Raw genomic sequence first — 20,338 nt, forward strand, 5'->3', positions numbered from 1 at the left:
GAGCTTCCTAGCAGAGGATGGTTTCGATCCATCGACCTCTGGGTTATGGGCCCAGCACGCTTCCGCTGCGCCACTCTGCTGCATTGGGATAGCTTACAAGGCGCTGGTGAGGCCAAGCTGAGGAAGCCTTTGACTGTTGCTAAGCCGCTAACAGGGAGCCACTCTCCGTGGGCAGTTGGGTACTCTTTGGAGTCACGCTGTTGTCTTCTAGTTTATCTCTTCTTTTCCTTTTTTTGATATTATTGTTTAGGTAGTCACCTGAGAGAATATAGTTGACCTGACTGAGGATTTGGCCTGCGGCACAACGTGTGGTTGTCTCTGTGGCGCAATCGGTTAGCGCGTTCGGCTGTTAACCGAAAGGTTGGTGGTTCAAGCCCACCCAGGGACGGGCTTGCCTTTTGTTTGCGCCGTATGTTACACGTAAAGCCGTGGCTGTCAGTGCGTCTGAGCCGTTTGAAAGCTTCAAAATGGTAATGCTAGCCAAAAAGGTCCTTCGAGCCGGAATTGAACCAGCGACCTAAGGATTGCTAATTTGCTTCTACAGTCCTCCGCTCTACCAGCTGAGCTATCGAAGGCCAGTTCTTTGAGCGCCAAAGATAAAAAGGCCATCATGCTAGAGTTTCAAAGCGCTGGCAAGTAAAGATCTTGGAGGATGCGGGCATCGATCCCGCTACCTCTCGCATGCGAAGCGAGCGCTCTACCATGTGAGCTAATCCCCCGTGACGGCTGTTTACACACCTGTCTACTCTGATCGGCAATTTTAGCACATTCCCAGCATTCAAGAGTTTCCAAAGTTGAGGCCTTTTTTTCTTTAAGTATAGATGTCACGAAAGTGAGATGCACTGGCCTTTTCCCAGCCACAAAATGACTACACGCAAGGCTTAGGAGTGGCTCTGTGGCGCAATGGATGGCGCAATGGATAGCGCATTGGACTTCTAGAGTGAAAGTGATTCAAAGGTTGTGGGTTCGAGTCCCACCAGAGTCGTATGTTCTAGCGCACTGTGGTAGCTTGTAGTGTGCTCTTAGGCAAGAAACCTGCCTAGGACTTCATTTGTTGTCGTAGCCCTGCCTTGCAGCTTTTTAAGGCGACTGATTTAGCATTCAGTTTTGATCTGCAGTGCAAAGGGAAGAGCCCTTTTCTAAATGGCATATTAGAAAAAACTTTCTGATAGTGAGAGTGATCACTGAGTGGTACAGGTTACCACGGGTGGTGATGAGTTCTCCTTCCATGGAAGTGTTCAAACAAAGGCTGGACAACTGTCTGTCTGGAATGATTTAGGTAATCCTGCACTGAGCAGGGGCTTGGACCCCATGACCCTGGAGTTGGAAGCTCTACCATTCTATGATCTTCTGTATTTAGGCATGTATGTCTGCATTGACAGAGAAGAGGACATTTCTAAAGAAACAAAGCGATTTCTCAAACTATGCTGTCCAGGAAGATGTGGATGTGGTAGGAACTGCAAAAAACTGAGCTTCCTAGCAGAGGATGGTTTCGATCCATCGACCTCTGGGTTATGGGCCCAGCACGCTTCCGCTGCGCCACTCTGCTGCATTGGGATAGCTTACAAGGCGCTGGTGAGGCCAAGCTGAGGAAGCCTTTGACTGTTGCTAAGCCGCTAACAGGGAGCCACTCTCCGTGGGCAGTTGGGTACTCTTTGGAGTCACGCTGTTGTCTTCTAGTTTATCTCTTCTTTTCCTTTTTTTGATATTATTGTTTAGGTAGTCACCTGAGAGAATATAGTTGACCTGACTGAGGATTTGGCCTGCGGCACAACGTGTGGTTGTCTCTGTGGCGCAATCGGTTAGCGCGTTCGGCTGTTAACCGAAAGGTTGGTGGTTCAAGCCCACCCAGGGACGGGCTTGCCTTTTGTTTGCGCCGTATGTTACACGTAAAGCCGTGGCTGTCAGTGCGTCTGAGCCGTTTGAAAGCTTCAAAATGGTAATGCTAGCCAAAAAGGTCCTTCGAGCCGGAATTGAACCAGCGACCTAAGGATTGCTAATTTGCTTCTACAGTCCTCCGCTCTACCAGCTGAGCTATCGAAGGCCAGTTCTTTGAGCGCCAAAGATAAAAAGGCCATCATGCTAGAGTTTCAAAGCGCTGGCAAGTAAAGATCTTGGAGGATGCGGGCATCGATCCCGCTACCTCTCGCATGCGAAGCGAGCGCTCTACCATGTGAGCTAATCCCCCGTGACGGCTGTTTACACACCTGTCTACTCTGATCGGCAATTTTAGCACATTCCCAGCATTCAAGAGTTTCCAAAGTTGAGGCCTTTTTTTCTTTAAGTATAGATGTCACGAAAGTGAGATGCACTGGCCTTTTCCCAGCCACAAAATGACTACGCGCAAGGCTTAGGAGTGGCTCTGTGGCGCAATGGATAGCGCATTGGACTTCTAGAGTGAAAGTGATTCAAAGGTTGTGGGTTCGAGTCCCACCAGAGTCGTATGTTCTAGCGCACTGTGGTAGCTTGTAGTGTGCTCTTAGGCAAGAAACCTGCCTAGGACTTCATTTGTTGTCGTAGCCCTGCCTTGCAGCTTTTTAAGGCGACTGATTTAGCATTCAGTTTTGATCTGCAGTGCAAAGGAAAGAGCCCTTTTCTAAATGGCATATTAGAAAAAACTTTCTGATAGTGAGAGTGATCACTGAGTGGTACAGGTTACCACGGGTGGTGATGAGTTCTCCTTCCATGGAAGTGTTCAAACAAAGGCTGGACAACTGTCTGTCTGGAATGATTTAGGTAATCCTGCACTGAGCAGGGGCTTGGACCCCATGACCCTGGAGTTGGAAGCTCTACCATTCTATGATCTTCTGTATTTAGGCATGTATGTCTGCATTGACAGAGAAGAGGACATTTCTAAAGAAACAAAGCGATTTCTCAAACTATGCTGTCCAGGAAGATGTGGATGTGGTAGGAACTGCAAAAAACTGAGCTTCCTAGCAGAGGATGGTTTCGATCCATCGACCTCTGGGTTATGGGCCCAGCACGCTTCCGCTGCGCCACTCTGCTGCATTGGGATAGCTTACAAGGCGCTGGTGAGGCCAAGCTGAGGAAGCCTTTGACTGTTGCTAAGCCGCTAACAGGGAGCCACTCTCCGTGGGCAGTTGGGTACTCTTTGGAGTCACGCTGTTGTCTTCTAGTTTATCTCTTCTTTTCCTTTTTTTGATATTATTGTTTAGGTAGTCACCTGAGAGAATATAGTTGACCTGACTGAGGATTTGGCCTGCGGCACAACGTGTGGTTGTCTCTGTGGCGCAATCGGTTAGCGCGTTCGGCTGTTAACCGAAAGGTTGGTGGTTCAAGCCCACCCAGGGACGGGCTTGCCTTTTGTTTGCGCCGTATGTTACACGTAAAGCCGTGGCTGTCAGTGCGTCTGAGCCGTTTGAAAGCTTCAAAATGGTAATGCTAGCCAAAAAGGTCCTTCGAGCCGGAATTGAACCAGCGACCTAAGGATTGCTAATTTGCTTCTACAGTCCTCCGCTCTACCAGCTGAGCTATCGAAGGCCAGTTCTTTGAGCGCCAAAGATAAAAAGGCCATCATGCTAGAGTTTCAAAGCGCTGGCAAGTAAAGATCTTGGAGGATGCGGGCATCGATCCCGCTACCTCTCGCATGCGAAGCGAGCGCTCTACCATGTGAGCTAATCCCCCGTGACGGCTGTTTACACACCTGTCTACTCTGATCGGCAATTTTAGCACATTCCCAGCATTCAAGAGTTTCCAAAGTTGAGGCCTTTTTTTCTTTAAGTATAGATGTCACGAAAGTGAGATGCACTGGCCTTTTCCCAGCCACAAAATGACTACACGCAAGGCTTAGGAGTGGCTCTGTGGCGCAATGGATAGCGCATTGGACTTCTAGAGTGAAAGTGATTCAAAGGTTGTGGGTTCGAGTCCCACCAGAGTCGTATGTTCTAGCGCACTGTGGTAGCTTGTAGTGTGCTCTTAGGCAAGAAACCTGCCTAGGACTTCATTTGTTGTCGTAGCCCTGCCTTGCAGCTTTTTAAGGCGACTGATTTAGCATTCAGTTTTGATCTGCAGTGCAAAGGAAAGAGCCCTTTTCTAAATGGCATATTAGAAAAAACTTTCTGATAGTGAGAGTGATCACTGAGTGGTACAGGTTACCACGGGTGGTGATGAGTTCTCCTTCCATGGAAGTGTTCAAACAAAGGCTGGACAACTGTCTGTCTGGAATGATTTAGGTAATCCTGCACTGAGCAGGGGCTTGGACCCCATGACCCTGGAGTTGGAAGCTCTACCATTCTATGATCTTCTGTATTTAGGCATGTATGTCTGCATTGACAGAGAAGAGGACATTTCTAAAGAAACAAAGCGATTTCTCAAACTATGCTGTCCAGGAAGATGTGGATGTGGTAGGAACTGCAAAAAACTGAGCTTCCTAGCAGAGGATGGTTTCGATCCATCGACCTCTGGGTTATGGGCCCAGCACGCTTCCGCTGCGCCACTCTGCTGCATTGGGATAGCTTACAAGGCGCTGGTGAGGCCAAGCTGAGGAAGCCTTTGACTGTTGCTAAGCCGCTAACAGGGAGCCACTCTCCGTGGGCAGTTGGGTACTCTTTGGAGTCACGCTGTTGTCTTCTAGTTTATCTCTTCTTTTCCTTTTTTTGATATTATTGTTTAGGTAGTCACCTGAGAGAATATAGTTGACCTGACTGAGGATTTGGCCTGCGGCACAACGTGTGGTTGTCTCTGTGGCGCAATCGGTTAGCGCGTTCGGCTGTTAACCGAAAGGTTGGTGGTTCAAGCCCACCCAGGGACGGGCTTGCCTTTTGTTTGCGCCGTATGTTACACGTAAAGCCGTGGCTGTCAGTGCGTCTGAGCCGTTTGAAAGCTTCAAAATGGTAATGCTAGCCAAAAAAGGTCCTTCGAGCCGGAATTGAACCAGCGACCTAAGGATTAGCTAATTTGCTTCTACAGTCCTCCGCTCTACCAGCTGAGCTATCGAAGGCCAGTTCTTTGAGCGCCAAAGATAAAAAGGCCATCATGCTAGAGTTTCAAAGCGCTGGCAAGTAAAGATCTTGGAGGATGCGGGCATCGATCCCGCTACCTCTCGCATGCGAAGCGAGCGCTCTACCATGTGAGCTAATCCCCCGTGACGGCTGTTTACACACCTGTCTACTCTGATCGGCAATTTTAGCACATTCCCAGCATTCAAGAGTTTCCAAAGTTGAGGCCTTTTTTTCTTTAAGTATAGATGTCACGAAAGTGAGATGCACTGGCCTTTTCCCAGCCACAAAATGACTACGCGCAAGGCTTAGGAGTGGCTCTGTGGCGCAATGGATAGCGCATTGGACTTCTAGAGTGAAAGTGATTCAAAGGTTGTGGGTTCGAGTCCCACCAGAGTCGTATGTTCTAGCGCACTGTGGTAGCTTGTAGTGTGCTCTTAGGCAAGAAACCTGCCTAGGACTTCATTTGTTGTCGTAGCCCTGCCTTGCAGCTTTTTAAGGCGACTGATTTAGCATTCAGTTTTGATCTGCAGTGCAAAGGAAAGAGCCCTTTTCTAAATGGCATATTAGAAAAAACTTTCTGATAGTGAGAGTGATCACTGAGTGGTACAGGTTACCACGGGTGGTGATGAGTTCTCCTTCCATGGAAGTGTTCAAACAAAGGCTGGACAACTGTCTGTCTGGAATGATTTAGGTAATCCTGCACTGAGCAGGGGCTTGGACCCCATGACCCTGGAGTTGGAAGCTCTACCATTCTATGATCTTCTGTATTTAGGCATGTATGTCTGCATTGACAGAGAAGAGGACATTTCTAAAGAAACAAAGCGATTTCTCAAACTATGCTGTCCAGGAAGATGTGGATGTGGTAGGAACTGCAAAAAACTGAGCTTCCTAGCAGAGGATGGTTTCGATCCATCGACCTCTGGGTTATGGGCCCAGCACGCTTCCGCTGCGCCACTCTGCTGCATTGGGATAGCTTACAAGGCGCTGGTGAGGCCAAGCTGAGGAAGCCTTTGACTGTTGCTAAGCCGCTAACAGGGAGCCACTCTCCGTGGGCAGTTGGGTACTCTTTGGAGTCACGCTGTTGTCTTCTAGTTTATCTCTTCTTTTCCTTTTTTTGATATTATTGTTTAGGTAGTCACCTGAGAGAATATAGTTGACCTGACTGAGGATTTGGCCTGCGGCACAACGTGTGGTTGTCTCTGTGGCGCAATCGGTTAGCGCGTTCGGCTGTTAACCGAAAGGTTGGTGGTTCAAGCCCACCCAGGGACGGGCTTGCCTTTTGTTTGCGCCGTATGTTACACGTAAAGCCGTGGCTGTCAGTGCGTCTGAGCCGTTTGAAAGCTTCAAAATGGTAATGCTAGCCAAAAAGGTCCTTCGAGCCGGAATTGAACCAGCGACCTAAGGATTGCTAATTTGCTTCTACAGTCCTCCGCTCTACCAGCTGAGCTATCGAAGGCCAGTTCTTTGAGCGCCAAAGATAAAAAGGCCATCATGCTAGAGTTTCAAAGCGCTGGCAAGTAAAGATCTTGGAGGATGCGGGCATCGATCCCGCTACCTCTCGCATGCGAAGCGAGCGCTCTACCATGTGAGCTAATCCCCCGTGACGGCTGTTTACACACCTGTCTACTCTGATCGGCAATTTTAGCACATTCCCAGCATTCAAGAGTTTCCAAAGTTGAGGCCTTTTTTTCTTTAAGTATAGATGTCACGAAAGTGAGATGCACTGGCCTTTTCCCAGCCACAAAATGACTACGCGCAAGGCTTAGGAGTGGCTCTGTGGCGCAATGGATAGCGCATTGGACTTCTAGAGTGAAAGTGATTCAAAGGTTGTGGGTTCGAGTCCCACCAGAGTCGTATGTTCTAGCGCACTGTGGTAGCTTGTAGTGTGCTCTTAGGCAAGAAACCTGCCTAGGACTTCATTTGTTGTCGTAGCCCTGCCTTGCAGCTTTTTAAGGCGACTGATTTAGCATTCAGTTTTGATCTGCAGTGCAAAGGAAAGAGCCCTTTTCTAAATGGCATATTAGAAAAAACTTTCTGATAGTGAGAGTGATCACTGAGTGGTACAGGTTACCACGGGTGGTGATGAGTTCTCCTTCCATGGAAGTGTTCAAACAAAGGCTGGACAACTGTCTGTCTGGAATGATTTAGGTAATCCTGCACTGAGCAGGGGCTTGGACCCCATGACCCTGGAGTTGGAAGCTCTACCATTCTATGATCTTCTGTATTTAGGCATGTATGTCTGCATTGACAGAGAAGAGGACATTTCTAAAGAAACAAAGCGATTTCTCAAACTATGCTGTCCAGGAAGATGTGGATGTGGTAGGAACTGCAAAAAACTGAGCTTCCTAGCAGAGGATGGTTTCGATCCATCGACCTCTGGGTTATGGGCCCAGCACGCTTCCGCTGCGCCACTCTGCTGCATTGGGATAGCTTACAAGGCGCTGGTGAGGCCAAGCTGAGGAAGCCTTTGACTGTTGCTAAGCCGCTAACAGGGAGCCACTCTCCGTGGGCAGTTGGGTACTCTTTGGAGTCACGCTGTTGTCTTCTAGTTTATCTCTTCTTTTCCTTTTTTTGATATTATTGTTTAGGTAGTCACCTGAGAGAATATAGTTGACCTGACTGAGGATTTGGCCTGCGGCACAACGTGTGGTTGTCTCTGTGGCGCAATCGGTTAGCGCGTTCGGCTGTTAACCGAAAGGTTGGTGGTTCAAGCCCACCCAGGGACGGGCTTGCCTTTTGTTTGCGCCGTATGTTACACGTAAAGCCGTGGCTGTCAGTGCGTCTGAGCCGTTTGAAAGCTTCAAAATGGTAATGCTAGCCAAAAAGGTCCTTCGAGCCGGAATTGAACCAGCGACCTAAGGATTGCTAATTTGCTTCTACAGTCCTCCGCTCTACCAGCTGAGCTATCAAAGGCCAGTTCTTTGAGCGCCAAAGATAAAAAGGCCATCATGCTAGAGTTTCAAAGCGCTGGCAAGTAAAGATCTTGGAGGATGCGGGCATCGATCCCGCTACCTCTCGCATGCGAAGCGAGCGCTCTACCATGTGAGCTAATCCCCCGTGACGGCTGTTTACACACCTGTCTACTCTGATCGGCAATTTTAGCACATTCCCAGCCTTCAAGAGTTTCCAAAGTTGAGGCCTTTTTTTCTTTAAGTATAGATGTCACGAAAGTGAGATGCACTGGCCTTTTCCCAGCCACAAAATGACTACGCGCAAGGCTTAGGAGTGGCTCTGTGGCGCAATGGATAGCGCATTGGACTTCTAGAGTGAAAGTGATTCAAAGGTTGTGGGATCGAGTCCCACCAGAGTCGTATGTTCTAGCGCACTGTGGTAGCTTGTAGTGTGCTCTTAGGCAAGAAACCTGCCTAGGACTTCATTTGTTGTCGTAGCCCTGCCTTGCAGCTTTTTAAGGCGACTGATTTAGCATTCAGTTTTGATCTGCAGTGCAAAGGAAAGAGCCCTTTTCTAAATGGCATATTAGAAAAAACTTTCTGATAGTGAGAGTGATCACTGAGTGGTACAGGTTACCACGGGTGGTGATGAGTTCTCCTTCCATGGAAGTGTTCAAACAAAGGCTGGACAACTGTCTGTCTGGAATGATTTAGGTAATCCTGCACTGAGCAGGGGCTTGGACCCCATGACCCTGGAGTTGGAAGCTCTACCATTCTATGATCTTCTGTATTTAGGCATGTATGTCTGCATTGACAGAGAAGAGGACATTTCTAAAGAAACAAAGCGATTTCTCAAACTATGCTGTCCAGGAAGATGTGGATGTGGTAGGAACTGCAAAAAACTGAGCTTCCTAGCAGAGGATGGTTTCGATCCATCGACCTCTGGGTTATGGGCCCAGCACGCTTCCGCTGCGCCACTCTGCTGCATTGGGATAGCTTACAAGGCGCTGGTGAGGCCAAGCTGAGGAAGCCTTTGACTGTTGCTAAGCCGCTAACAGGGAGCCACTCTCCGTGGGCAGTTGGGTACTCTTTGGAGTCACGCTGTTGTCTTCTAGTTTATCTCTTCTTTTCCTTTTTTTGATATTATTGTTTAGGTAGTCACCTGAGAGAATATAGTTGACCTGACTGAGGATTTGGCCTGCGGCACAACGTGTGGTTGTCTCTGTGGCGCAATCGGTTAGCGCGTTCGGCTGTTAACCGAAAGGTTGGTGGTTCAAGCCCACCCAGGGACGGGCTTGCCTTTTGTTTGCGCCGTATGTTACACGTAAAGCCGTGGCTGTCAGTGCGTCTGAGCCGTTTGAAAGCTTCAAAATGGTAATGCTAGCCAAAAAGGTCCTTCGAGCCGGAATTGAACCAGCGACCTAAGGATTGCTAATTTGCTTCTACAGTCCTCCGCTCTACCAGCTGAGCTATCGAAGGCCAGTTCTTTGAGCGCCAAAGATAAAAAGGCCATCATGCTAGAGTTTCAAAGCGCTGGCAAGTAAAGATCTTGGAGGATGCGGGCATCGATCCCGCTACCTCTCGCATGCGAAGCGAGCGCTCTACCATGTGAGCTAATCCCCCGTGACGGCTGTTTACACACCTGTCTACTCTGATCGGCAATTTTAGCACATTCCCAGCATTCAAGAGTTTCCAAAGTTGAGGCCTTTTTTTCTTTAAGTATAGATGTCACGAAAGTGAGATGCACTGGCCTTTTCCCAGCCACAAAATGACTACGCGCAAGGCTTAGGAGTGGCTCTGTGGCGCAATGGATAGCGCATTGGACTTCTAGAGTGAAAGTGATTCAAAGGTTGTGGGTTCGAGTCCCACCAGAGTCGTATGTTCTAGCGCACTGTGGTAGCTTGTAGTGTGCTCTTAGGCAAGAAACCTGCCTAGGACTTCATTTGTTGTCGTAGCCCTGCCTTGCAGCTTTTTAAGGCGACTGATTTAGCATTCAGTTTTGATCTGCAGTGCAAAGGAAAGAGCCCTTTTCTAAATGGCATATTAGAAAAAACTTTCTGATAGTGAGAGTGATCACTGAGTGGTACAGGTTACCACGGGTGGTGATGAGTTCTCCTTCCATGGAAGTGTTCAAACAAAGGCTGGACAACTGTCTGTCTGGAATGATTTAGGTAATCCTGCACTGAGCAGGGGCTTGGACCCCATGACCCTGGAGTTGGAAGCTCTACCATTCTATGATCTTCTGTATTTAGGCATGTATGTCTGCATTGACAGAGAAGAGGACATTTCTAAAGAAACAAAGCGATTTCTCAAACTATGCTGTCCAGGAAGATGTGGATGTGGTAGGAACTGCAAAAAACTGAGCTTCCTAGCAGAGGATGGTTTCGATCCATCGACCTCTGGGTTATGGGCCCAGCACGCTTCCGCTGCGCCACTCTGCTGCATTGGGATAGCTTACAAGGCGCTGGTGAGGCCAAGCTGAGGAAGCCTTTGACTGTTGCTAAGCCGCTAACAGGGAGCCACTCTCCGTGGGCAGTTGGGTACTCTTTGGAGTCACGCTGTTGTCTTCTAGTTTATCTCTTCTTTTCCTTTTTTTGATATTATTGTTTAGGTAGTCACCTGAGAGAATATAGTTGACCTGACTGAGGATTTGGCCTGCGGCACAACGTGTGGTTGTCTCTGTGGCGCAATCGGTTAGCGCGTTCGGCTGTTAACCGAAAGGTTGGTGGTTCAAGCCCACCCAGGGACGGGCTTGCCTTTTGTTTGCGCCGTATGTTACACGTAAAGCCGTGGCTGTCAGTGCGTCTGAGCCGTTTGAAAGCTTCAAAATGGTAATGCTAGCCAAAAAGGTCCTTCGAGCCGGAATTGAACCAGCGACCTAAGGATTGCTAATTTGCTTCTACAGTCCTCCGCTCTACCAGCTGAGCTATCGAAGGCCAGTTCTTTGAGCGCCAAAGATAAAAAGGCCATCATGCTAGAGTTTCAAAGCGCTGGCAAGTAAAGATCTTGGAGGATGCGGGCATCGATCCCGCTACCTCTCGCATGCGAAGCGAGCGCTCTACCATGTGAGCTAATCCCCCGTGACGGCTGTTTACACACCTGTCTACTCTGATCGGCAATTTTAGCACATTCCCAGCATTCAAGAGTTTCCAAAGTTGAGGCCTTTTTTTCTTTAAGTATAGATGTCACGAAAGTGAGATGCACTGGCCTTTTCCCAGCCACAAAATGACTACGCGCAAGGCTTAGGAGTGGCTCTGTGGCGCAATGGATAGCGCATTGGACTTCTAGAGTGAAAGTGATTCAAAGGTTGTGGGTTCGAGTCCCACCAGAGTCGTATGTTCTAGCGCACTGTGGTAGCTTGTAGTGTGCTCTTAGGCAAGAAACCTGCCTAGGACTTCATTTGTTGTCGTAGCCCTGCCTTGCAGCTTTTTAAGGCGACTGATTTAGCATTCAGTTTTGATCTGCAGTGCAAAGGAAAGAGCCCTTTTCTAAATGGCATATTAGAAAAAACTTTCTGATAGTGAGAGTGATCACTGAGTGGTACAGGTTACCACGGGTGGTGATGAGTTCTCCTTCCATGGAAGTGTTCAAACAAAGGCTGGACAACTGTCTGTCTGGAATGATTTAGGTAATCCTGCACTGAGCAGGGGCTTGGACCCCATGACCCTGGAGTTGGAAGCTCTACCATTCTATGATCTTCTGTATTTAGGCATGTATGTCTGCATTGACAGAGAAGAGGACATTTCTAAAGAAACAAAGCGATTTCTCAAACTATGCTGTCCAGGAAGATGTGGATGTGGTAGGAACTGCAAAAAACTGAGCTTCCTAGCAGAGGATGGTTTCGATCCATCGACCTCTGGGTTATGGGCCCAGCACGCTTCCGCTGCGCCACTCTGCTGCATTGGGATAGCTTACAAGGCGCTGGTGAGGCCAAGCTGAGGAAGCCTTTGACTGTTGCTAAGCCGCTAACAGGGAGCCACTCTCCGTGGGCAGTTGGGTACTCTTTGGAGTCACGCTGTTGTCTTCTAGTTTATCTCTTCTTTTCCTTTTTTTGATATTATTGTTTAGGTAGTCACCTGAGAGAATATAGTTGACCTGACTGAGGATTTGGCCTGCGGCACAACGTGTGGTTGTCTCTGTGGCGCAATCGGTTAGCGCGTTCGGCTGTTAACCGAAAGGTTGGTGGTTCAAGCCCACCCAGGGACGGGCTTGCCTTTTGTTTGCGCCGTATGTTACACGTAAAGCCGTGGCTGTCAGTGCGTCTGAGCCGTTTGAAAGCTTCAAAATGGTAATGCTAGCCAAAAAGGTCCTTCGAGCCGGAATTGAACCAGCGACCTAAGGATTGCTAATTTGCTTCTACAGTCCTCCGCTCTACCAGCTGAGCTATCAAAGGCCAGTTCTTTGAGCGCCAAAGATAAAAAGGCCATCATGCTAGAGTTTCAAAGCGCTGGCAAGTAAAGATCTTGGAGGATGCGGGCATCGATCCCGCTACCTCTCGCATGCGAAGCGAGCGCTCTACCATGTGAGCTAATCCCCCGTGACGGCTGTTTACACACCTGTCTACTCTGATCGGCAATTTTAGCACATTCCCAGCCTTCAAGAGTTTCCAAAGTTGAGGCCTTTTTTTCTTTAAGTATAGATGTCACGAAAGTGAGATGCACTGGCCTTTTCCCAGCCACAAAATGACTACGCGCAAGGCTTAGGAGTGGCTCTGTGGCGCAATGGATAGCGCATTGGACTTCTAGAGTGAAAGTGATTCAAAGGTTGTGGGATCGAGTCCCACCAGAGTCGTATGTTCTAGCGCACTGTGGTAGCTTGTAGTGTGCTCTTAGGCAAGAAACCTGCCTAGGACTTCATTTGTTGTCGTAGCCCTGCCTTGCAGCTTTTTAAGGCGACTGATTTAGCATTCAGTTTTGATCTGCAGTGCAAAGGAAAGAGCCCTTTTCTAAATGGCATATTAGAAAAAACTTTCTGATAGTGAGAGTGATCACTGAGTGGTACAGGTTACCACGGGTGGTGATGAGTTCTCCTTCCATGGAAGTGTTCAAACAAAGGCTGGACAACTGTCTGTCTGGAATGATTTAGGTAATCCTGCACTGAGCAGGGGCTTGGACCCCATGACCCTGGAGTTGGAAGCTCTACCATTCTATGATCTTCTGTATTTAGGCATGTATGTCTGCATTGACAGAGAAGAGGACATTTCTAAAGAAACAAAGCGATTTCTCAAACTATGCTGTCCAGGAAGATGTGGATGTGGTAGGAACTGCAAAAAACTGAGCTTCCTAGCAGAGGATGGTTTCGATCCATCGACCTCTGGGTTATGGGCCCAGCACGCTTCCGCTGCGCCACTCTGCTGCATTGGGATAGCTTACAAGGCGCTGGTGAGGCCAAGCTGAGGAAGCCTTTGACTGTTGCTAAGCCGCTAACAGGGAGCCACTCTCCGTGGGCAGTTGGGTACTCTTTGGAGTCACGCTGTTGTCTTCTAGTTTATCTCTTCTTTTCCTTTTTTTGATATTATTGTTTAGGTAGTCACCTGAGAGAATATAGTTGACCTGACTGAGGATTTGGCCTGCGGCACAACGTGTGGTTGTCTCTGTGGCGCAATCGGTTAGCGCGTTCGGCTGTTAACCGAAAGGTTGGTGGTTCAAGCCCACCCAGGGACGGGCTTGCCTTTTGTTTGCGCCGTATGTTACACGTAAAGCCGTGGCTGTCAGTGCGTCTGAGCCGTTTGAAAGCTTCAAAATGGTAATGCTAGCCAAAAAGGTCCTTCGAGCCGGAATTGAACCAGCGACCTAAGGATTGCTAATTTGCTTCTACAGTCCTCCGCTCTACCAGCTGAGCTATCAAAGGCCAGTTCTTTGAGCGCCAAAGATAAAAAGGCCATCATGCTAGAGTTTCAAAGCGCTGGCAAGTAAAGATCTTGGAGGATGCGGGCATCGATCCCGCTACCTCTCGCATGCGAAGCGAGCGCTCTACCATGTGAGCTAATCCCCCGTGACGGCTGTTTACACACCTGTCTACTCTGATCGGCAATTTTAGCACATTCCCAGCCTTCAAGAGTTTCCAAAGTTGAGGCCTTTTTTTCTTTAAGTATAGATGTCACGAAAGTGAGATGCACTGGCCTTTTCCCAGCCACAAAATGACTACGCGCAAGGCTTAGGAGTGGCTCTGTGGCGCAATGGATAGCGCATTGGACTTCTAGAGTGAAAGTGATTCAAAGGTTGTGGGATCGAGTCCCACCAGAGTCGTATGTTCTAGCGCACTGTGGTAGCTTGTAGTGTGCTCTTAGGCAAGAAACCTGCCTAGGACTTCATTTGTTGTCGTAGCCCTGCCTTGCAGCTTTTTAAGGCGACTGATTTAGCATTCAGTTTTGATCTGCAGTGCAAAGGAAAGAGCCCTTTTCTAAATGGCATATTAGAAAAAACTTTCTGATAGTGAGAGTGATCACTGAGTGGTACAGGTTACCACGGGTGGTGATGAGTTCTCCTTCCATGGAAGTGTTCAAACAAAGGCTGGACAACTGTCTGTCTGGAATGATTTAGGTAATCCTGCACTGAGCAGGGGCTTGGACCCCATGACCCTGGAGTTGGAAGCTCTACCATTCTATGATCTTCTGTATTTAGGCATGTATGTCTGCATTGACAGAGAAGAGGACATTTCTAAAGAAACAAAGCGATTTCTCAAACTATGCTGTCCAGGAAGATGTGGATGTGGTAGGAACTGCAAAAAACTGAGCTTCCTAGCAGAGGATGGTTTCGATCCATCGACCTCTGGGTTATGGGCCCAGCACGCTTCCGCTGCGCCACTCTGCTGCATTGGGATAGCTTACAAGGCGCTGGTGAGGCCAAGCTGAGGAAGCCTTTGACTGTTGCTAAGCCGCTAACAGGGAGCCACTCTCCGTGGGCAGTTGGGTACTCTTTGGAGTCACGCTGTTGTCTTCTAGTTTATCTCTTCTTTTCCTTTTTTTGATATTATTGTTTAGGTAGTCACCTGAGAGAATATAGTTGACCTGACTGAGGATTTGGCCTGCGGCACAACGTGTGGTTGTCTCTGTGGCGCAATCGGTTAGCGCGTTCGGCTGTTAACCGAAAGGTTGGTGGTTCAAGCCCACCCAGGGACGGGCTTGCCTTTTGTTTGCGCCGTATGTTACACGTAAAGCCGTGGCTGTCAGTGCGTCTGAGCCGTTTGAAAGCTTCAAAATGGTAATGCTAGCCAAAAAGGTCCTTCGAGCCGGAATTGAACCAGCGACCTAAGGATTGCTAATTTGCTTCTACAGTCCTCCGCTCTACCAGCTGAGCTATCGAAGGCCAGTTCTTTGAGCGCCAAAGATAAAAAGGCCATCATGCTAGAGTTTCAAAGCGCTGGCAAGTAAAGATCTTGGAGGATGCGGGCATCGATCCCGCTACCTCTCGCATGCGAAGCGAGCGCTCTACCATGTGAGCTAATCCCCCGTGACGGCTGTTTACACACCTGTCTACTCTGATCGGCAATTTTAGCACATTCCCAGCATTCAAGAGTTTCCAAAGTTGAGGCCTTTTTTTCTTTAAGTATAGATGTCACGAAAGTGAGATGCACTGGCCTTTTCCCAGCCACAAAATGACTACGCGCAAGGCTTAGGAGTGGCTCTGTGGCGCAATGGATAGCGCATTGGACTTCTAGATTGAAAGTGATTCAAAGGTTGTGGGTTCGAGTCCCACCAGAGTCGTATGTTCTAGCGCACTGTGGTAGCTTGTAGTGTGCTCTTAGGCAAGAAACCTGCCTAGGACTTCATTTGTTGTCGTAGCCCTGCCTTGCAGCTTTTTAAGGCGACTGATTTAGCATTCAGTTTTGATCTGCAGTGCAAAGGAAAGAGCCCTTTTCTAAATGGCATATTAGAAAAAACTTTCTGATAGTGAGAGTGATCACTGAGTGGTACAGGTTACCACGGGTGGTGATGAGTTCTCCTTCCATGGAAGTGTTCAAACAAAGGCTGGACAACTGTCTGTCTGGAATGATTTAGGTAATCCTGCACTGAGCAGGGGCTTGGACCCCATGACCCTGGAGTTGGAAGCTCTACCATTCTATGATCTTCTGTATTTAGGCATGTATGTCTGCATTGACAGAGAAGAGGACATTTCTAAAGAAACAAAGCGATTTCTCAAACTATGCTGTCCAGGAAGATGTGGATGTGGTAGGAACTGCAAAAAACTGAGCTTCCTAGCAGAGGATGGTTTCGATCCATCGACCTCTGGGTTATGGGCCCAGCACGCTTCCGCTGCGCCACTCTGCTGCATTGGGATAGCTTACAAGGCGCTGGTGAGGCCAAGCTGAGGAAGCCTTTGACTGTTGCTAAGCCGCTAACAGGGAGCCACTCTCCGTGGGCAGTTGGGTACTCTTTGGAGTCACGCTGTTGTCTTCTAGTTTATCTCTTCTTTTCCTTTTTTTGATATTATTGTTTAGGTAGTCACCTGAGAGAATATAGTTGACCTGACTGAGGATTTGGCCTGCGGCACAACGTGTGGTTGTCTCTGTGGCGCAATCGGTTAGCGCGTTCGGCTGTTAACCGAAAGGTTGGTGGTTCAAGCCCACCCAGGGACGGGCTTGCCTTTTGTTTGCGCCGTATGTTACACGTAAAGCCGTGGCTGTCAGTGCGTCTGAGCCGTTTGAAAGCTTCAAAATGGTAATGCTAGCCAAAAAGGTCCTTCGAGCCGGAATTGAACCAGCGACCTAAGGATTGCTAATTTGCTTCTACAGTCCTCCGCTCTACCAGCTGAGCTATCGAAGGCCAGTTCTTTGAGCGCCAAAGATAAAAAGGCCATCATGCTAGAGTTTCAAAGCGCTGGCAAGTAAAGATCTTGGAGGATGCGGGCATCGATCCCGCTACCTCTCGCATGCGAAGCGAGCGCTCTACCATGTGAGCTAATCCCCCGTGACGGCTGTTTACACACCTGTCTACTCTGATCGGCAATTTTAGCACATTCCCAGCATTCAAGAGTTTCCAAAGTTGAGGCCTTTTTTTCTTTAAGTATAGATGTCACGAAAGTGAGATGCACTGGCCTTTTCCCAGCCACAAAATGACTACGCGCAAGGCTTAGGAGTGGCTCTGTGGCGCAATGGATAGCGCATTGGACTTCTAGAGTGAAAGTGATTCAAAGGTTGTGGGTTCGAGTCCCACCAGAGTCGTATGTTCTAGCGCACTGTGGTAGCTTGTAGTGTGCTCTTAGGCAAGAAACCTGCCTAGGACTTCATTTGTTGTCGTAGCCCTGCCTTGCAGCTTTTTAAGGCGACTGATTTAGCATTCAGTTTTGATCTGCAGTGCAAAGGAAAGAGCCCTTTTCTAAATGGCATATTAGAAAAAACTTTCTGATAGTGAGAGTGATCACTGAGTGGTACAGGTTACCACGGGTGGTGATGAGTTCTCCTTCCATGGAAGTGTTCAAACAAAGGCTGGACAACTGTCTGTCTGGAATGATTTAGGTAATCCTGCACTGAGCAGGGGCTTGGACCCCATGACCCTGGAGTTGGAAGCTCTACCATTCTATGATCTTCTGTATTTAGGCATGTATGTCTGCATTGACAGAGAAGAGGACATTTCTAAAGAAACAAAGCGATTTCTCAAACTATGCTGTCCAGGAAGATGTGGATGTGGTAGGAACTGCAAAAAACTGAGCTTCCTAGCAGAGGATGGTTTCGATCCATCGACCTCTGGGTTATGGGCCCAGCACGCTTCCGCTGCGCCACTCTGCTGCATTGGGATAGCTTACAAGGCGCTGGTGAGGCCAAGCTGAGGAAGCCTTTGACTGTTGCTAAGCCGCTAACAGGGAGCCACTCTCCGTGGGCAGTTGGGTACTCTTTGGAGTCACGCTGTTGTCTTCTAGTTTATCTCTTCTTTTCCTTTTTTTGATATTATTGTTTAGGTAGTCACCTGAGAGAATATAGTTGACCTGACTGAGGATTTGGCCTGCGGCACAACGTGTGGTTGTCTCTGTGGCGCAATCGGTTAGCGCGTTCGGCTGTTAACCGAAAGGTTGGTGGTTCAAGCCCACCCAGGGACGGGCTTGCCTTTTGTTTGCGCCGTATGTTACACGTAAAGCCGTGGCTGTCAGTGCGTCTGAGCCGTTTGAAAGCTTCAAAATGGTAATGCTAGCCAAAAAGGTCCTTCGAGCCGGAATTGAACCAGCGACCTAAGGATTGCTAATTTGCTTCTACAGTCCTCTGCTCTACCAGCTGAGCTATCGAAGGCCAGTTCTTTGAGCGCCAAAGATAAAAAGGCCATCATGCTAGAGTTTCAAAGCGCTGGCAAGTAAAGATCTTGGAGGATGCGGGCATCGATCCCGCTACCTCTCGCATGCGAAGCGAGCGCTCTACCATGTGAGCTAATCCCCCGTGACGGCTGTTTACACACCTGTCTACTCTGATCGGCAATTTTAGCACATTCCCAGCATTCAAGAGTTTCCAAAGTTGAGGCCTTTTTTTCTTTAAGTATAGATGTCACGAAAGTGAGATGCACTGGCCTTTTCCCAGCCACAAAATGACTACGCGCAAGGCTTAGGAGTGGCTCTGTGGCGCAATGGATAGCGCATTGGACTTCTAGAGTGAAAGTGATTCAAAGGTTGTGGGTTCGAGTCCCACCAGAGTCGTATGTTCTAGCGCACTGTGGTAGCTTGTAGTGTGCTCTTAGGCAAGAAACCTGCCTAGGACTTCATTTGTTGTCGTAGCCCTGCCTTGCAGCTTTTTAAGGCGACTGATTTAGCATTCAGTTTTGATCTGCAGTGCAAAGGAAAGAGCCCTTTTCTAAATGGCATATTAGAAAAAACTTTCTGATAGTGAGAGTGATCACTGAGTGGTACAGGTTACCACGGGTGGTGATGAGTTCTCCTTCCATGGAAGTGTTCAAACAAAGGCTGGACAACTGTCTGTCTGGAATGATTTAGGTAATCCTGCACTGAGCAGGGGCTTGGACCCCATGACCCTGGAGTTGGAAGCTCTACCATTCTATGATCTTCTGTATTTAGGCATGTATGTCTGCATTGACAGAGAAGAGGACATTTCTAAAGAAACAAAGCGATTTCTCAAACTATGCTGTCCAGGAAGATGTGGATGTGGTAGGAACTGCAAAAAACTGAGCTTCCTAGCAGAGGATGGTTTCGATCCATCGACCTCTGGGTTATGGGCCCAGCACGCTTCCGCTGCGCCACTCTGCTGCATTGGGATAGCTTACAAGGCGCTGGTGAGGCCAAGCTGAGGAAGCCTTTGACTGTTGCTAAGCCGCTAACAGGGAGCCACTCTCCGTGGGCAGTTGGGTACTCTTTGGAGTCACGCTGTTGTCTTCTAGTTTATCTCTTCTTTTCCTTTTTTTGATATTATTGTTTAGGTAGTCACCTGAGAGAATATAGTTGACCTGACTGAGGATTTGGCCTGCGGCACAACGTGTGGTTGTCTCTGTGGCGCAATCGGTTAGCGCGTTCGGCTGTTAACCGAAAGGTTGGTGGTTCAAGCCCACCCAGGGACGGGCTTGCCTTTTGTTTGCGCCGTATGTTACACGTAAAGCCGTGGCTGTCAGTGCGTCTGAGCCGTTTGAAAGCTTCAAAATGGTAATGCTAGCCAAAAAGGTCCTTCGAGCCGGAATTGAACCAGCGACCTAAGGATTGCTAATTTGCTTCTACAGTCCTCCGCTCTACCAGCTGAGCTATCGAAGGCCAGTTCTTTGAGCACCAAAGATAAAAAGGCCATCATGCTAGAGTTTCAAAGCGCTGGCAAGTAAAGATCTTGGAGGATGCGGGCATCGATCCCGCTACCTCTCGCATGCGAAGCGAGCGCTCTACCATGTGAGCTAATCCCCCGTGACGGCTGTTTACACACCTGTCTACTCTGATCGGCAATTTTAGCACATTCCCAGCATTCAAGAGTTTCCAAAGTTGAGGCCTTTTTTTCTTTAAGTATAGATGTCACGAAAGTGAGATGCACTGGCCTTTTCCCAGCCACAAAATGACTACGCGCAAGGCTTAGGAGTGGCTCTGTGGCGCAATGGATAGCGCATTGGACTTCTAGAGTGAAAGTGATTCAAAGGTTGTGGGTTCGAGTCCCACCAGAGTCGTATGTTCTAGCGCACTGTGGTAGCTTGTAGTGTGCTCTTAGGCAAGAAACCTGCCTAGGACTTCATTTGTTGTCGTAGCCCTGCCTTGCAGCTTTTTAAGGCGACTGATTTAGCATTCAGTTTTGATCTGCAGTGCTAAGGGAAGAGGCCTTTTCTAAATGGCATATTAGAAAAAACTTTCTGATAGTGAGAGTGATCACTGAGTGGTACAGGTTACCACGGGTGGTGATGAGTTCTCCTTCCATGGAAGTGTTCAAACAAAGGCTGGACAACTGTCTGTCTGGAATGATTTAGGTAATCCTGCACTGAGCAGGGGCTTGGACCCCATGACCCTGGAGTTGGAAGCTCTACCATTCTATGATCTTCTGTATTTAGGCATGTATGTCTGCATTGACAGAGAAGAGGACATT

General features: G+C 48.5%; 38 non-coding genes across 38 annotated transcripts; 24 read left to right on the forward strand and 14 right to left on the reverse strand.

Annotated features, from left to right (window-relative positions):
- The first annotated feature begins 314 nt into the window (after window positions 1–314).
- On the forward strand, window positions 315–388 carry TRNAN-GUU (transfer RNA asparagine (anticodon GUU)). Its single transcript has one exon. It is a non-coding gene; the product is annotated as a tRNA-Asn (tRNA).
- A 258-nt stretch (window positions 389–646) lies between these two features.
- On the reverse strand, window positions 647–719 carry TRNAA-CGC (transfer RNA alanine (anticodon CGC)). The gene has a single exon. It is a non-coding gene; the product is annotated as a tRNA-Ala (tRNA).
- A 1,064-nt stretch (window positions 720–1,783) lies between these two features.
- On the forward strand, window positions 1,784–1,857 carry TRNAN-GUU (transfer RNA asparagine (anticodon GUU)). The gene has a single exon. It is a non-coding gene; the product is annotated as a tRNA-Asn (tRNA).
- A 258-nt stretch (window positions 1,858–2,115) lies between these two features.
- TRNAA-CGC (transfer RNA alanine (anticodon CGC)) lies at window positions 2,116–2,188 on the reverse strand. The gene has a single exon. It is a non-coding gene; the product is annotated as a tRNA-Ala (tRNA).
- Window positions 2,189–2,358: 170 nt separating this feature from the next.
- TRNAR-UCU (transfer RNA arginine (anticodon UCU)) lies at window positions 2,359–2,442 on the forward strand. Its single transcript is given in 2 exon segments — window positions 2,359–2,395; window positions 2,407–2,442. It is a non-coding gene; the product is annotated as a tRNA-Arg (tRNA).
- Window positions 2,443–3,240: 798 nt separating this feature from the next.
- TRNAN-GUU (transfer RNA asparagine (anticodon GUU)) lies at window positions 3,241–3,314 on the forward strand. Its single transcript has one exon. It is a non-coding gene; the product is annotated as a tRNA-Asn (tRNA).
- A 258-nt stretch (window positions 3,315–3,572) lies between these two features.
- Window positions 3,573–3,645, reverse strand: TRNAA-CGC (transfer RNA alanine (anticodon CGC)). The gene has a single exon. It is a non-coding gene; the product is annotated as a tRNA-Ala (tRNA).
- A 170-nt stretch (window positions 3,646–3,815) lies between these two features.
- Window positions 3,816–3,899, forward strand: TRNAR-UCU (transfer RNA arginine (anticodon UCU)). Its single transcript is given in 2 exon segments — window positions 3,816–3,852; window positions 3,864–3,899. It is a non-coding gene; the product is annotated as a tRNA-Arg (tRNA).
- Window positions 3,900–4,697: 798 nt separating this feature from the next.
- TRNAN-GUU (transfer RNA asparagine (anticodon GUU)) lies at window positions 4,698–4,771 on the forward strand. Its single transcript has one exon. It is a non-coding gene; the product is annotated as a tRNA-Asn (tRNA).
- A 260-nt stretch (window positions 4,772–5,031) lies between these two features.
- Window positions 5,032–5,104, reverse strand: TRNAA-CGC (transfer RNA alanine (anticodon CGC)). Its single transcript has one exon. It is a non-coding gene; the product is annotated as a tRNA-Ala (tRNA).
- A 170-nt stretch (window positions 5,105–5,274) lies between these two features.
- On the forward strand, window positions 5,275–5,358 carry TRNAR-UCU (transfer RNA arginine (anticodon UCU)). Its single transcript is given in 2 exon segments — window positions 5,275–5,311; window positions 5,323–5,358. It is a non-coding gene; the product is annotated as a tRNA-Arg (tRNA).
- A 798-nt stretch (window positions 5,359–6,156) lies between these two features.
- Window positions 6,157–6,230, forward strand: TRNAN-GUU (transfer RNA asparagine (anticodon GUU)). Its single transcript has one exon. It is a non-coding gene; the product is annotated as a tRNA-Asn (tRNA).
- A 258-nt stretch (window positions 6,231–6,488) lies between these two features.
- On the reverse strand, window positions 6,489–6,561 carry TRNAA-CGC (transfer RNA alanine (anticodon CGC)). The gene has a single exon. It is a non-coding gene; the product is annotated as a tRNA-Ala (tRNA).
- Window positions 6,562–6,731: 170 nt separating this feature from the next.
- On the forward strand, window positions 6,732–6,815 carry TRNAR-UCU (transfer RNA arginine (anticodon UCU)). The gene is given in 2 exon segments: window positions 6,732–6,768; window positions 6,780–6,815. It is a non-coding gene; the product is annotated as a tRNA-Arg (tRNA).
- Window positions 6,816–7,613: 798 nt separating this feature from the next.
- TRNAN-GUU (transfer RNA asparagine (anticodon GUU)) lies at window positions 7,614–7,687 on the forward strand. The gene has a single exon. It is a non-coding gene; the product is annotated as a tRNA-Asn (tRNA).
- Window positions 7,688–7,945: 258 nt separating this feature from the next.
- Window positions 7,946–8,018, reverse strand: TRNAA-CGC (transfer RNA alanine (anticodon CGC)). The gene has a single exon. It is a non-coding gene; the product is annotated as a tRNA-Ala (tRNA).
- A 1,052-nt stretch (window positions 8,019–9,070) lies between these two features.
- Window positions 9,071–9,144, forward strand: TRNAN-GUU (transfer RNA asparagine (anticodon GUU)). Its single transcript has one exon. It is a non-coding gene; the product is annotated as a tRNA-Asn (tRNA).
- A 258-nt stretch (window positions 9,145–9,402) lies between these two features.
- TRNAA-CGC (transfer RNA alanine (anticodon CGC)) lies at window positions 9,403–9,475 on the reverse strand. Its single transcript has one exon. It is a non-coding gene; the product is annotated as a tRNA-Ala (tRNA).
- A 170-nt stretch (window positions 9,476–9,645) lies between these two features.
- Window positions 9,646–9,729, forward strand: TRNAR-UCU (transfer RNA arginine (anticodon UCU)). The gene is given in 2 exon segments: window positions 9,646–9,682; window positions 9,694–9,729. It is a non-coding gene; the product is annotated as a tRNA-Arg (tRNA).
- Window positions 9,730–10,527: 798 nt separating this feature from the next.
- Window positions 10,528–10,601, forward strand: TRNAN-GUU (transfer RNA asparagine (anticodon GUU)). The gene has a single exon. It is a non-coding gene; the product is annotated as a tRNA-Asn (tRNA).
- A 258-nt stretch (window positions 10,602–10,859) lies between these two features.
- Window positions 10,860–10,932, reverse strand: TRNAA-CGC (transfer RNA alanine (anticodon CGC)). The gene has a single exon. It is a non-coding gene; the product is annotated as a tRNA-Ala (tRNA).
- Window positions 10,933–11,102: 170 nt separating this feature from the next.
- Window positions 11,103–11,186, forward strand: TRNAR-UCU (transfer RNA arginine (anticodon UCU)). The gene is given in 2 exon segments: window positions 11,103–11,139; window positions 11,151–11,186. It is a non-coding gene; the product is annotated as a tRNA-Arg (tRNA).
- A 798-nt stretch (window positions 11,187–11,984) lies between these two features.
- TRNAN-GUU (transfer RNA asparagine (anticodon GUU)) lies at window positions 11,985–12,058 on the forward strand. Its single transcript has one exon. It is a non-coding gene; the product is annotated as a tRNA-Asn (tRNA).
- A 258-nt stretch (window positions 12,059–12,316) lies between these two features.
- Window positions 12,317–12,389, reverse strand: TRNAA-CGC (transfer RNA alanine (anticodon CGC)). The gene has a single exon. It is a non-coding gene; the product is annotated as a tRNA-Ala (tRNA).
- Window positions 12,390–13,441: 1,052 nt separating this feature from the next.
- On the forward strand, window positions 13,442–13,515 carry TRNAN-GUU (transfer RNA asparagine (anticodon GUU)). Its single transcript has one exon. It is a non-coding gene; the product is annotated as a tRNA-Asn (tRNA).
- Window positions 13,516–13,773: 258 nt separating this feature from the next.
- TRNAA-CGC (transfer RNA alanine (anticodon CGC)) lies at window positions 13,774–13,846 on the reverse strand. The gene has a single exon. It is a non-coding gene; the product is annotated as a tRNA-Ala (tRNA).
- A 1,052-nt stretch (window positions 13,847–14,898) lies between these two features.
- TRNAN-GUU (transfer RNA asparagine (anticodon GUU)) lies at window positions 14,899–14,972 on the forward strand. The gene has a single exon. It is a non-coding gene; the product is annotated as a tRNA-Asn (tRNA).
- Window positions 14,973–15,230: 258 nt separating this feature from the next.
- TRNAA-CGC (transfer RNA alanine (anticodon CGC)) lies at window positions 15,231–15,303 on the reverse strand. The gene has a single exon. It is a non-coding gene; the product is annotated as a tRNA-Ala (tRNA).
- Window positions 15,304–15,473: 170 nt separating this feature from the next.
- On the forward strand, window positions 15,474–15,557 carry TRNAR-UCU (transfer RNA arginine (anticodon UCU)). The gene is given in 2 exon segments: window positions 15,474–15,510; window positions 15,522–15,557. It is a non-coding gene; the product is annotated as a tRNA-Arg (tRNA).
- Window positions 15,558–16,355: 798 nt separating this feature from the next.
- TRNAN-GUU (transfer RNA asparagine (anticodon GUU)) lies at window positions 16,356–16,429 on the forward strand. Its single transcript has one exon. It is a non-coding gene; the product is annotated as a tRNA-Asn (tRNA).
- Window positions 16,430–16,687: 258 nt separating this feature from the next.
- TRNAA-CGC (transfer RNA alanine (anticodon CGC)) lies at window positions 16,688–16,760 on the reverse strand. Its single transcript has one exon. It is a non-coding gene; the product is annotated as a tRNA-Ala (tRNA).
- Window positions 16,761–16,930: 170 nt separating this feature from the next.
- TRNAR-UCU (transfer RNA arginine (anticodon UCU)) lies at window positions 16,931–17,014 on the forward strand. Its single transcript is given in 2 exon segments — window positions 16,931–16,967; window positions 16,979–17,014. It is a non-coding gene; the product is annotated as a tRNA-Arg (tRNA).
- A 798-nt stretch (window positions 17,015–17,812) lies between these two features.
- Window positions 17,813–17,886, forward strand: TRNAN-GUU (transfer RNA asparagine (anticodon GUU)). The gene has a single exon. It is a non-coding gene; the product is annotated as a tRNA-Asn (tRNA).
- A 258-nt stretch (window positions 17,887–18,144) lies between these two features.
- TRNAA-CGC (transfer RNA alanine (anticodon CGC)) lies at window positions 18,145–18,217 on the reverse strand. The gene has a single exon. It is a non-coding gene; the product is annotated as a tRNA-Ala (tRNA).
- Window positions 18,218–18,387: 170 nt separating this feature from the next.
- TRNAR-UCU (transfer RNA arginine (anticodon UCU)) lies at window positions 18,388–18,471 on the forward strand. The gene is given in 2 exon segments: window positions 18,388–18,424; window positions 18,436–18,471. It is a non-coding gene; the product is annotated as a tRNA-Arg (tRNA).
- Window positions 18,472–19,269: 798 nt separating this feature from the next.
- On the forward strand, window positions 19,270–19,343 carry TRNAN-GUU (transfer RNA asparagine (anticodon GUU)). The gene has a single exon. It is a non-coding gene; the product is annotated as a tRNA-Asn (tRNA).
- Window positions 19,344–19,601: 258 nt separating this feature from the next.
- TRNAA-CGC (transfer RNA alanine (anticodon CGC)) lies at window positions 19,602–19,674 on the reverse strand. Its single transcript has one exon. It is a non-coding gene; the product is annotated as a tRNA-Ala (tRNA).
- A 170-nt stretch (window positions 19,675–19,844) lies between these two features.
- On the forward strand, window positions 19,845–19,928 carry TRNAR-UCU (transfer RNA arginine (anticodon UCU)). Its single transcript is given in 2 exon segments — window positions 19,845–19,881; window positions 19,893–19,928. It is a non-coding gene; the product is annotated as a tRNA-Arg (tRNA).
- Window positions 19,929–20,338: the final 410 nt, after the last annotated feature.

Source organism: Eleutherodactylus coqui, chromosome 1, assembly GCF_035609145.1.
Source record: "Eleutherodactylus coqui strain aEleCoq1 chromosome 1, aEleCoq1.hap1, whole genome shotgun sequence".
Classification (NCBI taxonomy): domain Eukaryota; kingdom Metazoa; phylum Chordata; class Amphibia; order Anura; family Eleutherodactylidae; genus Eleutherodactylus; species Eleutherodactylus coqui.